General features: G+C 38.9%; 1 protein-coding gene across 4 annotated transcripts in view; it reads left to right on the forward strand.

Moving 5' to 3' along the window:
- Window positions 1–15,051, forward strand: part of LOC131346665 (macrophage mannose receptor 1-like) — a 65,499-nt gene that overhangs the window by 2,825 nt on the left and 47,623 nt on the right. Inside the window, exon 1 of one of the 4 annotated variants that reach the window (XM_058380224.1) lies at window positions 516–732. The exons of the other annotated variants lie outside the window; for them this stretch is intronic. The gene's annotated coding sequence lies outside the window, so the exon portion shown is untranslated. Of the gene's footprint in view, window positions 1–515; window positions 733–15,051 lie in introns of those variants that run through there. 4 annotated transcript variants of the gene reach the window in all.

The following is a 15,051-nucleotide window of genomic DNA, read 5'->3' on the forward strand; positions in this document are numbered from 1 at the left end:
CTGACTCAGTAGTAACTGTATGGTCATTTACAAAAATGCAGATTGGTTGGTGGAAAAAAATTCCAAGAAAATGTTCAAATCTTTTGTTTAATTAAAGACAAATATACCAAAATTTATACAGAGGTTCAGCAGCATTGGGTCAAAAGGAGTGGAAGGTTTGATTAGTTATTCTCTAGCCCTCTGGTGTTTAACCTCAATCTCAGGGCGTTCCACCAATAACATTTTAACAGTTTTTTTTCATCTCAGGTAGAACTGAAGTCATTGTTAACGGTGTCTGTAACTAGCCAGGTTTATTAATAGACTGATTTCATAGTAGAATGAAATGAGTAACACAGATGGGTATATATTTAATACATTGCAGCGTTTGTGCATGACACGTTCTGTCTGATCACATTACTATTATTAGTTCACTCAATTTGACAGTATGTAACACAAATACAATACAATGATTTAAACAATAAAGAGGGAGTCAGTTTCTTTATGGATCATTTGCTCTGAATATGTTGGAAATTTCAGCTCCTTTTTGGTTGAAATCCCGTCAATTAACTTTGATCTGCTTTAACAGATGCCTGTGTGTGTATATATATGTGTGTGTGTATATGTGTGTGTGTTTCATGCTGTGTGTGTCAGCGTGCCTTGCTGTGCTCTGACCATTACTGCAGGAATCCTCCACATCTAATCAAACTGGACAGCCTGCTGTGAGGTTTCATTCATCAGCTTGAGAGCAGACAGGTTTGATAAATGACCCGGACTCTGGCCTGTCCTCTCTTTCTCATTGTCCTTCTCGGTCTTACTCAAACACACACACACACACACACACACTTTACAAACTGACAGGATGAAATGTCTTTCTTCTACTAATGCAACAGTTTCTCACTTTGCTTAAATAAGAAATTGTCAGTCTTAAATAACATATGGTGCTTGCCGGATAGTAGTACAAGTTTCAAAATTGTACTTCGGTCCTTTTAGCGACTCCATCTTTCAAATAACACAACCATTAGGAACTTTCACTCTTTCACTCACACAAATGGCAATGGTATAGAAAGAGAGAGAGAACTTTTTCCCCACCATCATTAGGAGAAACTGTGGGTTTAAAACATACAAAATGCTTCAGATGGACTCGATTTAGATTAATTATGACTTTGTTTCTCCAGTGGTTTTTAGGTTACCTTTTCTGCATTTTCTTAATGTCTATGGAAGGAGGATGCTTCAAGCAATCAATGTAATTGTTGGCATATTGCTGTGGTGTAAGAAGATAAATACTTTGGGCTGGTAAGAGTAAATCCGCTTCATCACATCACTCGATCACTGGTAATTGTTGGCATGCCCCTAACATTCTGTTTTTTAAGCAACACAACCTTTATCAGCCATTGAATCATGGGTAAGAGCTCTATTAAGCAGTTTTCCACCAGTTAAAGCAGGACAGTGCTTTAAAAAAATGTTTGACTGTGAATCATGGGACTGCTGGGAATTCAAACTTCTGAGCTGCTGAATATTGATATTCATATTTTAGAGGTGGATACCTAAGCTAGACACCTTACAGACCCTGATTTATTTAATCACCTTGTTTCTTAGTTTAACAGGACCACATTTACATTCACATCAAAATTGACATCAAGGCCACTCAGCTTCAGGGGGTCTGTTTATATTTGTATCTAATGATATCATATATTTTAAGGTGTGAGACAGCAAAAGTAGGGAAATGAGATGAGGAAACAGTCTGTGCTTGATAGGGTGGCCTGGTATTGATTGGCCAAAGGCAAGGGATCTTGAAAGTGGCAGGCAATTAACTGCTCCAGTTATTGTACTGAAACACCACCAAAACGATTTTTGCAGTATCCTGTGATAAGGAAATCTGAACTTGTGATATGGTTAGCATTTCCAGATGTGGCACTTCAACAGTATTTCCTTGAGAATTTGATGAGTGTCTCATACGTTTGATCTCCTGGCACCACCTTCATAACCAGCCATAATGTGCAGTAATGTGACAAGCCAGATGAAAGGCACTGTGTACTATTACACCACACTGAAAACCCTTGAACACTGGATATGAGTGTTTCATTGCCTTGGCTGTGGTTGCAGAAATAGCATCTGTTTCCTTGAATTTAAAGGAACATAAAACTCCCAGGGAAAAAGCGGAGGTGCCGGATTGTGACCTCTGCTTGGCAGTTTTTCACAAAAGTTAAAGCTTTGTGCTTTCAGCTTCAAATTTATTGAGATGTTTAGATGATGGACATCCCTACTTTAACTGTCCTTTTTCTATTCAGTTCGACAAATGCTCCAATAATCATTCCCCAATATATCCTTATTTTTCATTATTTTTTCTTTCCATTATCCCATTCCTTCCATGTATCCTAGTACATTATTTAGATCTTATGTTTGATACCTTCACTTTCCCACCTACATGTCCTTTATTCCCACATTCTCCCATCTTTGCATCATTCTGCTCTGCGATTGTCACTCCCTGGAGGAGAATGTAAATATTAATGTATTAGAGCATTAGATGAAGATCATTAGGGGTCACACATACTTTTACTCATTGTGTATGAGTGGAGAATAGGTTTCCTGTATTTTCTTAAGAGCAGGCTGGAGGACTTTTGATGAGAATAGTTGCTCCATGGTTGGAGCAGTAAGAGTACCTAATTCTTGCATATTACAATTTTAATCCGAGAGCCATCACGCTGCTGTCAACCTGCAGGCCAGCTCTGATGGAGACATTCAGGAAACATAATTACCATCTTTCATCAACCATCTGCTGGTGTATCTCTCTCGTTTAGTTAATTAGGAGAACAAGCCCTCAGGTTAAACTGGCACACACTTCATCCAGGAATCTAGAACTGAAGAGAACAGTGGGTTTAACCAAGAGAGAGAAATTCCTGGATGGTCTGCTGGACTGATTATTAGAAGGCTGTGTTAAAACTTATTGTGATAATTAGGTAGTGAAATCTCTTTATTGGCCACAGAGTATGTAACTTGTGAAGAATTTTGTATTTTAAAGTGAAACTAATCAAATCAGACTATTCTCACATTGAGGCAAATGACATTTAACTTTTCAGCATGAAAAGTGAAACAATGCATTGCAATGCATTAAGCCATATTTGAGTCATGGATATACCACTGCCCTGTGTCACCTGAAGTGAATTTATCACTATTTACAATCATTTCCCGTATGACATTCCGCAACATATTTAGTTGTAGGCTTGTGGTGCATGCAGTTAGTAGTTCATGGTCACAAGATACTCGATGCATGAACTCCACTATTAAAAAAAAATAACTAACAAATCACTACAGATGCTCCCAACCCTTAAGGCCTGAATTAGATTTTCTATTTTAACTTATAATTGATGATGTTTAATATTGTCTTTTAACCAATCATATAAAAGTGGTTAAGAAAACGAATTAGAAGAATGTCGTATGGGGAAAATACAATATTATCCTAAAGCTTGAATGCTCCAATAATCTCTCTTTAATTACTTGATATAATTTTCTCCCTAAATGTAATAACTCCAATTAAAACAAGGGCTTATTCTTTATTATTATTATTATTATTATTATTATTATTATTATTATTATTATTATTCATTGTAAACTTATTGATCAGAAACAGAATCAAAAGAACATGCTCGAGGCATGGAGACAGATTTCCATATGATACTTGAATAAAGGAAGGATTGAATCCTACATACATTCCAGTGCAGGACAAATGCTGTAATACATAGATCATTACTCTTTTTAGACAAAATCTTTTCAGAAGCTTGCCAAAACATCTACATGTCTCACCATTAGTCTCGACAAAGCTGCACAGTGCTTTTTGAATTGGGTTAATTGAGGTGTGGTATTAAATGAATGATTAATGTTAAATGAGTCTGATATGGCTTTTGGTTTTGTTCATCAAAAAAACTTTAAGAACACAGCTTATAACACACTCAGCTTGACCAGCCCTAGCTTCTCCCCGGTCTTAACCCTCACAGCATCTCCTACCCAGTTAATTAAATTCAATCTGCGTTGTAAAAAAATCAAGGTTTGATGTTCTTACCTGCAGTTTAGCATTGGTTTGTCTCACTTTTTGCTGTCCAGTGCAGCATAAATCCTCCATATCTAATGAATTAAGACTCCCTTAATCCTGATGTTTCATTCATCATCTCATGCTCTCAGTCTGTTTTAGAAACCATCGTCCTGTATGCTTCAGTGCTTGGTCCACCATCAAAAGATTTACACTTGCAGTTTATACTTACGTTAACTTTGGTTAAGCCACTTTGTTGGCCTCGGTCCTGAGAGGCAATGATTTGTAGGCAAAGCCTTTGTGATGTGCTTCAGTGTGGTTTATGTATACCGCAAGACTGCATTTGCATTCACACAAAGATGACTTCAGTATGCTAGTCAGTGGTGTCCATCTCTTGGTCTGATTATGAGCTTGTTGCTTTCATTTACACTTAATGAAGTTCTCTGTCATCTTCTCTTTGATCGCTGTGTGCATGTTCGGGCCATTCAGTAAAACAACACAAGGAGCATTTAGCTTTTCAAAAAAATCCAGAACCTTAAAAATTCTGTAATTACCTTGATAAAAAAAAACAATTATGGGCATCTGTGCGAGAGACTTTCATTTTTAATCAGAGATTTGGTAAAAGGCAATGCAAAAAAAAACAAAAAACAACAACTTAAAATAAAATTAAGCCTTTCATGGTAAGATTTCTTTCAGTGGTCTCTAAATTGTTTCAGAGATCAGAGCAAAGATGAAAGCTCTAATGGTCTAGCGATTACTAGCCACCTTTCTGTTCTGGGTTTTGTATTTTGTTTTGACCCACAGGTAATTATGTGCAGTTCGGCTCGCAAACTGATCCAACAGCAAGCAACAGAGCCTTGTTTGCAGTGAGTGACAGCAGCTCCTGCGGAACGAGGTACTTAATTGGACGGCCTGGTATTGATTGTGTGAAGGAGTGGGATCTTGAAAGTGAGAGCCAATTACCAAGTCCTTCCATTGTCTCCTATTAACACATGGTCTAAAGAGCTGCTCAGTTTAGCTTCCTCAAATTCCAGAACTGTTATTAATGCACTCTTATCATGTCCTCACATTACTTTATTAACTGAAGATGGTTAGATTAGACATTTAGTCAAGAGAACTGTAAACTCAGAATGTGCCCAGAATCAGGATAGGAATTCCTGATAGTTTTGACCTTGTGGGGACATTCAGCTGTTCCCCAAGACAAAACTGCTTTTGTGTAGCAAAAAAAAAAAAAAACTAAAAGAGCTGAAGAGTTTCTTTTTTGTTACAGAGGGTAAAGTTAGGGTTAGATTTAGAAGCTGAATTAATAATTGTCAGTGGCATCTCACAAGGAGTGTGTGTGTGTAGATTTATGAGTGTAATAATGGAGGCTCAGTGGCTTTATTGCGACAAAATGACGTTATCTTTCTGTCATCCTTTGTGTTTCATCTTCCTAAACTCTGTGTTTTTTTTTTTTTCATCCAAACACTGAATTTGATAGAACCAGCCTTTAATTCTCTGAACATGACCACAGGGGTCTGTGTTTGTCTTCTTTCTGTGCCAGTCTCCATTATCATATTTATTTAGACATGCTCGTCATCTTCCCATTTCCCCTCACATCTCTCTTGCCTCTCTCACTTAGTGCTCTTTCTCCATTAAATAGCCCCATACAGGGTGTCTAGTAAACACAGCCTTCATTAAATAAGGACCTGCAGTCTCTCCATATCTGTCAGCAATACATTACATATGTTTTTAATGAATCTTGGTGCTTCTCCTCACACCTTCTATTAAACATTTTTTCTTTCTCTCGCTTCTGCCCTCTCACCTTTCTCTTATTGACACAAAAGGTGATGGAAGAAAGTAATTTTCTTTGATAGAATGATGGAAAATCTCACAGTGTCCCTGTCCCTGTAACTTCACTGCTTTGAAAATAACAGTCAAGAGCTTCTGTTGTAAAATCCCGAACAAGGCAGGAGACCTGGAACTTGTGTGAGAAAAACAGAGAAAAAACGAGAAAATGAAATGCACATCATCATCAACAACATGTGTGTTCACATACAGGTAATCCTCACATTAAAAAGGTTTCTGAAACTAACCACTGGACCTCGCAAAACATTCACCATAACTGCAGCCAGATGAAAGTAATTTATGACATGTTTATTAAACAATAGAAAATTGTAATTTTTAGCAACTTTCTGTGGTAGAAAAGAAATAAAATTCTTTGGGTGCACTGTTATTGGAAAACAGTCACCTTAGTGTTAACAGTAACACTGCTTTATCACAGTGTTTTGATTTTTTTTTACCGCAGCACACAAAGCCATGTAAGTTCTGTGTGACTGCGCTTATACTGTCTGCACATTAACCTGCTTGTCTTTCTTTTACCACTCAAATAATGAGTCAAACATCCCCCAGCTTCTCTTTTCCCCATGCGAAACCCATCTGTGGAGTTGTACGACTTTTTTTTCTTAATTAATGAATCAGTAGAACTTATTTGTTTGGACAGAATTATTAAACCCCAGATGTCTGGCTGTGGGTAAATGTTATTAGGACAGGATGCACAAATTATTTTAGCACTGTTTTATGAGAATATCCAAATGCAGCCATACACACCATGGTGTTTATGAATTTTTATAACCTCGAAACATTTATCTTCAGCAGAGCGTATTGGCTGTGAACAAACTTACAAAAGCATGAAGGTTTTTTTTCCCCATAAACCTCTCAAAAAATGTAGATTGTGATGCTGTGTATGTGAGCGCTGGAGTAGTGCTGGAATAAAACGATAAACGGAAATCTCTAAGTGATTATTGTGTTAAGAATTATGCCCACAAATAAAGAAATAATTTACCTGCTTTCAGCACTGCAAGAAGTCAATTACTGTGTTAAACTCTTCCAGCGTAATGTTTTAGTTGTGCATGATGTAAGAATTTCAGTAAACACTGGTGTGTCATCACACCCATACACTGAGTCTAAAGTCATTGATGGCTAATGTAAATTTAATAATGTGGAATGTAATGTTTGAAATCATTCACCCCAAACAACCAGCTCTCATTGTAACAAGCAAATATTGATAGTGCAACGTTCTTGTTTGTGCTCATTTTTCCATAATTGAATCTATTTGAGTAATTTCTGTCACAAACCGGAGAGCAACAGCAGTGGGGCCTTCTAATGAAAGAGCCATCTAGTTAATTAACCTCATTCTCAACATCATTTATTTCATTAGTTTGCTGATTCGTGTGTGTGTTTTGCAAACCCCCACCTCATTTTAAGTCTGAAGCATTCAAGGTGTCTGATTCTTAGTACGAAAATAACATACCAATTACGAGTGCTTCATGAGAAAAAAATGAGTGTCTAAGAGCAGTTATTTTGTATTTTATCTTATATCCCGATGTCTGTGTTCTTTATCCGATTTATGTGATCTTTTCCTGTGGAGTATGTAAGTAATCCCACACACTGTGTCTTGCTGGTATCATGCTGGGATGATAAAGCAATGTTACTGCTACCACCTGGAAATTTATTCATTTCTTTCAGCATCATGTCCCAAAGTGTTTTCCACCTCTTTTGGGCCCCATAATACCATTATGCCACAATTTACCCAATGTTTCTGTGCCATGCCAGAAAGCCCAGATCATCTCACACTGACTTTGTGAAAATGTATTTACTGAACATTAATGGCCTCCACACTCACCAGATCTGAATCCAATAAAACAAATTAGCAGAAAAATGTCTGAAGCAATCATTGCATTGTAATCAAGTGAACATGAACCAGTATGTTCCCAATATATGCCATGAAGAACTGAGGTTTTTTTGAGCAAAGAGGTGTCCTATCCATTACAAGTGATGTTTTAATAAAGCAGACCGTAAATGTATTTTTGGTCCCGTGTAATACTGTGGGATAAAGCCTTGGAAACCCATGGTGCTTCTGCCGGTATTTTTTGTTATAGTGGAGCTTCCACATGTCTTCAGAAAAGCACTAAGTAATGTCTAATACTTTTTCCAGCCTTGCATTTGTGATTTGTTGAAAGGACAGTAAGAAAAAACAAAGGACAAAGTGAGAGTGAATACTGAGTCTATGTTTGTTTTTGGGACATTGACCTGTACATGATGTGACACCCCATGTTGGCTGTAAAATTAAAAAAGGCAGCTTAAATTCTTTAGATTTTTGGCTTTTAAACCTATAGCTGAGACAAACATAATTCATCAACTTAAACTAAATCTTTATTTGCAAATTATGATTCATCTGTCAGGTAATAATAGAGGCAGCAGAAAGAAGTGCAGACTTTTATTAATGTGGCATAAAAGGAACAATCATAGAGTGAAGCACAAACCAGTGTAGCAAAACATTCATATTAACAATCAAGCTATGAACAGCAACAAACAAAATAAACAAGCTTGACAAAGACACTGAACCAGGAACTTAAATAGGCTGCTGATTAGTGGAAATGTGAAACGGGTGCAAGTGCTCATTAAGTAGGTAACATGCAGGGTTACATGATGTGCAGGGTCTGAGGAGTATTGTAGTCCATTGCCGATTCGGCATTGGACTCCATTATAAAGTATAAGGAAAGGCCTTACAGTTGGAGTTAAAATGGAATTTTCTCAGATTTGTGTCCACATGTGCAAATTACCTCATTAGGAAATCTCTCGGCCACAACACCAACAGGAGCCATTAAAGCCCAATAGAAAAACTTGATGATATAGTAAATCTGTACTATTATGCTTGGAATCATACAAGCATTCAAGGACATAATTTTAAATGTTAGCTACCTTAAGCAGAGCCAGTGTGCAGGGTTATTTTGAGCGAATTGCACAATGCTTCATAGCAGCGTTTTAGTGCTGACGCCGAGGACGTTTTTCCGACACCCTCCATTGTACTTATTCTGACTTTAATTGCAGATCTGTTCAGGGAAATTTCCTGAGGGGATTTTGATTGTCTAAAGTAGTCATCTCTATGCAGAGTCACAGTAAAGGGTGTCTTGTCAGACCCGCAGGGTTTAGCATTCATTCTTGCTTAAAGGTCACATTGTGAATGTGAGTACACAGAGATCACCTAGTGTTTCCTCTTGTATCAGGACACCTTTTATTATGTCTCTGCCACTAGGTGGTGGATGTATTATGTTCTCACATGGTCTGACCATTCATTCAAGATTCTCGTTAGGGTTATCTCAAGAACGTGTAGGATTTATATGGAATTATCAGTGTAATCAGTGGATGAGGCATCCAACCAGTTCAGATCTGATTTATAAATACAAGTGCATTAGCAGTTTTTTGTATAATGCATTCAGTGTTGCTGTTGAATGAATTTTCAGTTAGTTTACTAATTGACAATGCAACAATACTCCAGTCAGGTATGATGTATAATAGAGGGAGGTGTGAGGCATCCATTAGCACTGCCATTGGAGATTAGTGTTGGTTTGGCAGGAACAGGTGGAGAGATGTGATGGAGAACCTGATTAGTTTAGAGTTTTGGCAAAGACTTTTCATACAGACTCATACACATAGCCTCCCCCCCCTTTTCTCTCTCATTGTGCTTACTGCATTGGGCAATTTCCTGCAGAAAAACAGATTAATGCATATAAAGCAGTGTTGTGGTTATTTATCACTAAGCAGGGGTCCTTTAGGCTCCCAATCACCACATCCCCTAATTATACAGCTAACAATTCAACCTGTAAAACAACCAGTAAATACACTGTGTGTTTGGGTGGGGGGTGGGTTGGGGGTGCTGCTGTTTCCAGGTGATGATTTGGGATTAATCTTCCCTTTTTTCTTGCCTGTATTGTGTGCAGTGAACAGCGTCTGGGAGAGATAAGAGTATGTGAATGATCCTTCACTCCTCTTTATTCAGCCATTCATCTGTGTGTGTATGTATGTGTGGTCTTGTTTTTATATGTTGTTGGGGACTAAGTATCCCTCCAATGACAGGGATATCTGACCTTACACTTAGGGAAAACTACTTTGCAGTGTTTATTAAAACTTATTAAAAGGTTCGCTTTTGCTTACTTAAGGTTGGGATTAGATTTAGACTTGGATTACGTAGATGCGTTAATTATGTTTTTAAAAAGACCACACTTGGAGGGTACTGGAGTTCCTGACATTTTTTCCACCATGAATTCATTTCATGCCATCCACAGTGCTATATAAGGTGGCATTTTATCACTTTCACCTATGTGAACCTGTTAAAACATTTTTACACATTCAGGGAATGAGCAGAGGAACATTTAATTTAATTAAAACTTAATTATACTAAGGATTGCTATTCATCTTTTGTTTGTTTTTGTTTTTAAACACCTCTGCAGTAAATTTATTGACATCCAGCTCTAAATTGCAGTTTTAAAAAGCTTTTTTATTTCTAAATGGTTTTGCTAGAGTTTGCATTACATTCAAAATGACATTATTTATAAGGTTCGGCTTAAACTCAAATATCCAGCCAAAAAGGCTAATAACTATATGAACGCAGTAATATTAAGTAGGCTATAAGTATACCTTTCATTATGATGGGTTATGGTTTCCACTACTGAAACAACATAATAAAATAGCAGATCCCCTGAGTATGCCTCTTTCTGGACCCCACTTTGAGAACACACTGCTCTAATGGAGGCTGCCTCATTCATTATAATTGGTAGTGTAGCTTTGAGTTGCACTAAATCTTGCTCAGTGGCAGTCAGATCTCAAGAGTGGAGCCATTAGAGCTTGAGCAGAAGCCTGATCAATGGCCCAAGTGTGTGCTGACAGCCTGTGTTTCTTCCCTCTGTTGGCTGGATGACTGGAAATCAGTGGTGCTGCATGTTAATCCACTCTGTGTCTCTCCATGAACAACAAAGCTCTTCCATGCCTATAAATCTAGAAGAGGCATAACTGATTGGACAGCAATATAAATGTAAGATGTATATAAAATGAATGATTAGAAGTAGGAAGGCGTAATAGTTCACCTCTTTCATGTTTCTCTTTGGTCCTCTTTGGTTTTCAAAGCCTGTAGACAGGAGACACCTATACATACTAAATAAATGTTATCAAACACCAATAGCACAGTTGTAATTAATGTATTATTAGTCATTTAATCTGCTATTCAGGTTTTTGTGCATGAGAGGTTACTATAGAAACTATAACATAAAAGAATGAGTGCATTGTGATGTTTGCAGGCACTTTGCCATTAGGGTGGCCACCTACGCGATGTAAAATCTGAGGGTGTTCGAGGATGTCAGTGCAGCTGATGTAGCAGATGGTTCTGGCCTGACAGCGGAAAGTGTGTGATGGGCGGAAAGAGGTGTGTTTAATTACACATCAAGTCTCATCTGTTTACAAGCTGGATTGTTGCCCATTACTACAAACCATTACACACACACACAGACACATGCACACACATTTCTTATAGAAAAATGAAAGGAAAAAAAGGAAAGGCAAAGTTGTAGTCAGTTATTAACATAAAGTTGAAAGTTGTAGTCACAGTGTGTAGTCAGGTGGCTTTTCTTTGTTGGTTTGCATGTTATGTTTAAATTCAAATTAAAATTTTATTTGTCACATACAAAATCATACACAGTACGACATGTAGCGAAATGCTTATTACGACTGTCCTACATTTGAAGAAGAGTATAAAGTAAAGTGTGTGGACAAGAAAAGTATGGGAATATAGGTAATAAAAATATATATGGAAAAAACTGTAGAAATTAAAGACATGATAAATTATGAAAAACACCAATAGTTATGTAAAGCCGATTGTGTATCGGATATACATGTACAAATATTTGTGTATATAATTATTAGGGCTGTCAAAATTAACGCGTTATTAATGCGTTAACGCAAGTTCATTTTAACGGCACTAATTTTATTAACGCGTGATTAACGCAGCGCGCATTTTCTGTTTGACCCTCGGCCTTGCCCGTAGTTTGGGAAATGGGAGATGCAGCAGCAAACCGAATTTGGGGAATGAAAACGTCTTCTTTATATATAAAACGATGTCTGATGGTTCTGTCAACAAGACAAAAGTCTGCATTTATATTGTGGATGTGAATGAAGTTATCACCGCAGCACGTCGAGTTTAAAATATCACTTGATGGCGAAGCATACAGCTGATGCAGAGAGCTCTCCTGCCCCTCGCCAAAGGCAGACAACACTAGACTCTTTTCAGCAGAGACGGAATGTGAACCTGTGTTATGTTCTTTTCTTCATGTGTTTAATAGTCATGAACAAGTTATTTGAAAAACATATCTATGTCCTTTATGCTCTATATTTAAGGTGGTTTCAGTAATAAATGTACACATTGCATGTTTAGAAGAAGTGATCTGAAAATGTTAACAGGCTTGTGTAAGTAAATCGCTCAGTGCAAAGAAAGAAGTAATTGTTTTCTATGTTCTTTTTTTCATATGTTTAATAGACATGAACAAGAAAAATATCTATGACCTTTGAAACATGTCTAGTCTTCATGCTCTATGTTGAATATAGTTTCACTAATAATAAACAACATACATTTCAATATTTGTCCATGCCCATGTTGATTAGAGTATTAAAAACTAAAAAAGTATTAATTTAAGGTACATTTAGAACGGATAAAAATGTGTGATTAAGTTGTGATTAATCGCGAGTTAACTCATGACAATCATGCAATTATTTTAATGCAAAATATTATATCATTATATCAATATCAATTATATCATGCAAAATATTTTAATCGATTGACAGCCCTAAAAAAAAATATATATATATATAAAATATAATATAATATAATATATGATAATGTAATATAATGTAGTTTTTTATAAATATTTATATATAATAAATATACATGTATGTAGATAGAAAAAGTCATATATAAATGTAATGAAAATAAATAATATGTAAAGGTATGTAAAGTGTCGGTGCATGCACACAAAGATGTCCAGTGAGTGTGGTTATTGTGTGTGCAGAGTATACAAGTAGTGCAATTTGTGTGTGCAACAATCAGCTGAGGTAGAATGTAATGTTCAGGTGTGGGGTAAGTCTAGAAAGTCGAGGATCTAGGTCTTCTGGTTGAGGGCCCGACTGGCCTGTGGGAACGGAAACATTTCCCTGACCGCAACAGAGAGAAGAGCCCATTGTTGGGATGGCTGAGGTCCTTCATTATCTTCCTGGCCTTGGTCCAGCATCGCTTGCTGTATATAGTGACCAGGTCAGGAAGCTCGGTGCAGATGGTACGCTCGGCTGATCGCACCACCCTCTGGAGAGCTTGCCTGTCCTGTTTGGTGCTGTTTCCAAACCAGGCCGTGATACTTCCCGTCAGGATGCTCTCAGTGGTGCAGGTGTAGAATGTCTTTAGCACCTTTGAGGGCAGTTTAAAGTCCTTCAGGCATCTAAGATGATAAAGATGCTGCCAGGCCTTCTTCACCAGAGTGTTAATGTGACAGGACCATGTCAGGTCCTCCGTGATGTAAACACCTAGGTACCAGAAACTGTCCACTCTCTCCACTGGGAACCCGTTGATGGTCAGGGGCTGGTAATTCCTCCCCTGCTTGGTGCTGAAGTCCACTATCAGCTCCTTAGTCTTGCTGATGTTCAGGAGGAGATTGTTGACCTGGCACCATAATTCCAGGTTTCTAACCTCCTCTAGGTAGGCCGTCTCATCGTTGTTGGAGATCAGGCCCACCACCACAGAATCGTCTGCAAATTTAATGATGATGTTGGAGCTGGAAGTGGCCACACAGTCATAGGTGTACAGAGAGTACAGCAGGGGGCTCAGAACACAGCCCTGGGGGGCTCCAGTGTTGCGGGTGAGTGAGGGTGAGACATGGTTGCCCAACCGTACCACCTGTGGTCTGTCTGTCAGGAAGTTGGAGATTCAGCGACACAGGGATGGGCTGAGGCCCAGAACCTCCAATTTAGTGGTGAGTATGGAGGGAATTATTGTATTAAACACTGAACTGTAGTCACCAAACCGCATTTTGACATAATTCCCCCTTCTGCTGTCCAGATGGCTCAGGGCTGCATGATGGAGGTGTGTGATGGCGTCTTCATTAGATCGGTTGGGACAGTATGTGAACTGTAGCGGGTCCAGGGTGTCAGGTAGGGAAGAAGTGATGAAGTCTCTGATTAGTCCTTTGAAGCACTTCATCACTACTGAGGTAAGGGCCACTGGGCAGTAGTCATTCAGACAGGCGGGCTGGCATTTCTTGGGGACCGGAACAATGGTGGACCGTTTGAAGCACGTCGGAATTACAGATTGATCCAGGGAGAGGTTGAAGATCTCAGTGAACACTGGAGCAAGCTGGTCAGCAAAGGCCTTCAGTACATGACCTGTGATGCCATCTGGTCCTGCTGCCTTCCTGGTATTCACTCTCCTGAATGCCTTTCTCACGTCGTGCTCCAAGATGATGAAAACGTTTTCCTCTCCGGGCATGCTCCACGTGTGTGCTGCCTATAGCACTGTTAGCACTGCTAACGCTGTTAGCGCTGTGAGCTGTAGCCTCGAAGCGAGCATAAAAAGTGTTTAGCTTGTCTGCCAGAGAAGTGTCTGCATTCACCGATCTGGAAGACGGTGTTTTGTAGTCCGTCATAGTTCTTAGTCCCTGCCGCAGACTCCTAGAGCCACTCTGTTGAAATTGTGACTCTAGTTTCTGTCCATAGCGCCGCTTCGCCTCCTTCACCACTCTGCGCACGCTGTAGGATGCAGCCTTATACTCGTCCATGTTTCCACTGGTGAGCCCCGTGTTGTACGCAGCGGAGCGGGATCTCAGAGAATCGCGGACAGATTTATCCACCCACGGCTTCTGGTTGGGAAACGTTCTGATGATAGTCTTGTGAACTGTGTCATCCACTAGTTTCCAAGATGAATCCTACAACCGCTTCTGTAAACATGTTGATGTCATCAGAGCTGCGCCGAAACATGTCCCAGTCTGCGTCATCCAGAGCGTCCTGCAGAGCGGCCACCGATTGGTCCATCCAGCGTGAGACCTCCCTCCGAGCCGGAACTTCCTGCTTGAGCCTTTGTTTATATTTTGGCATAAGGAAGATGGTGGCGTGGTCACACTTCCCAAACGGTGGGCGAGATTGTGCCTTGTAGCCGTCTCTGACTGTTGTGTAGCAGTGGTCCAGTGTCCTTTCAC

This window comes from Hemibagrus wyckioides, linkage group LG26, assembly GCF_019097595.1.
Source record: "Hemibagrus wyckioides isolate EC202008001 linkage group LG26, SWU_Hwy_1.0, whole genome shotgun sequence".
Classification (NCBI taxonomy): Eukaryota; Metazoa; Chordata; class Actinopteri; order Siluriformes; family Bagridae; genus Hemibagrus; species Hemibagrus wyckioides.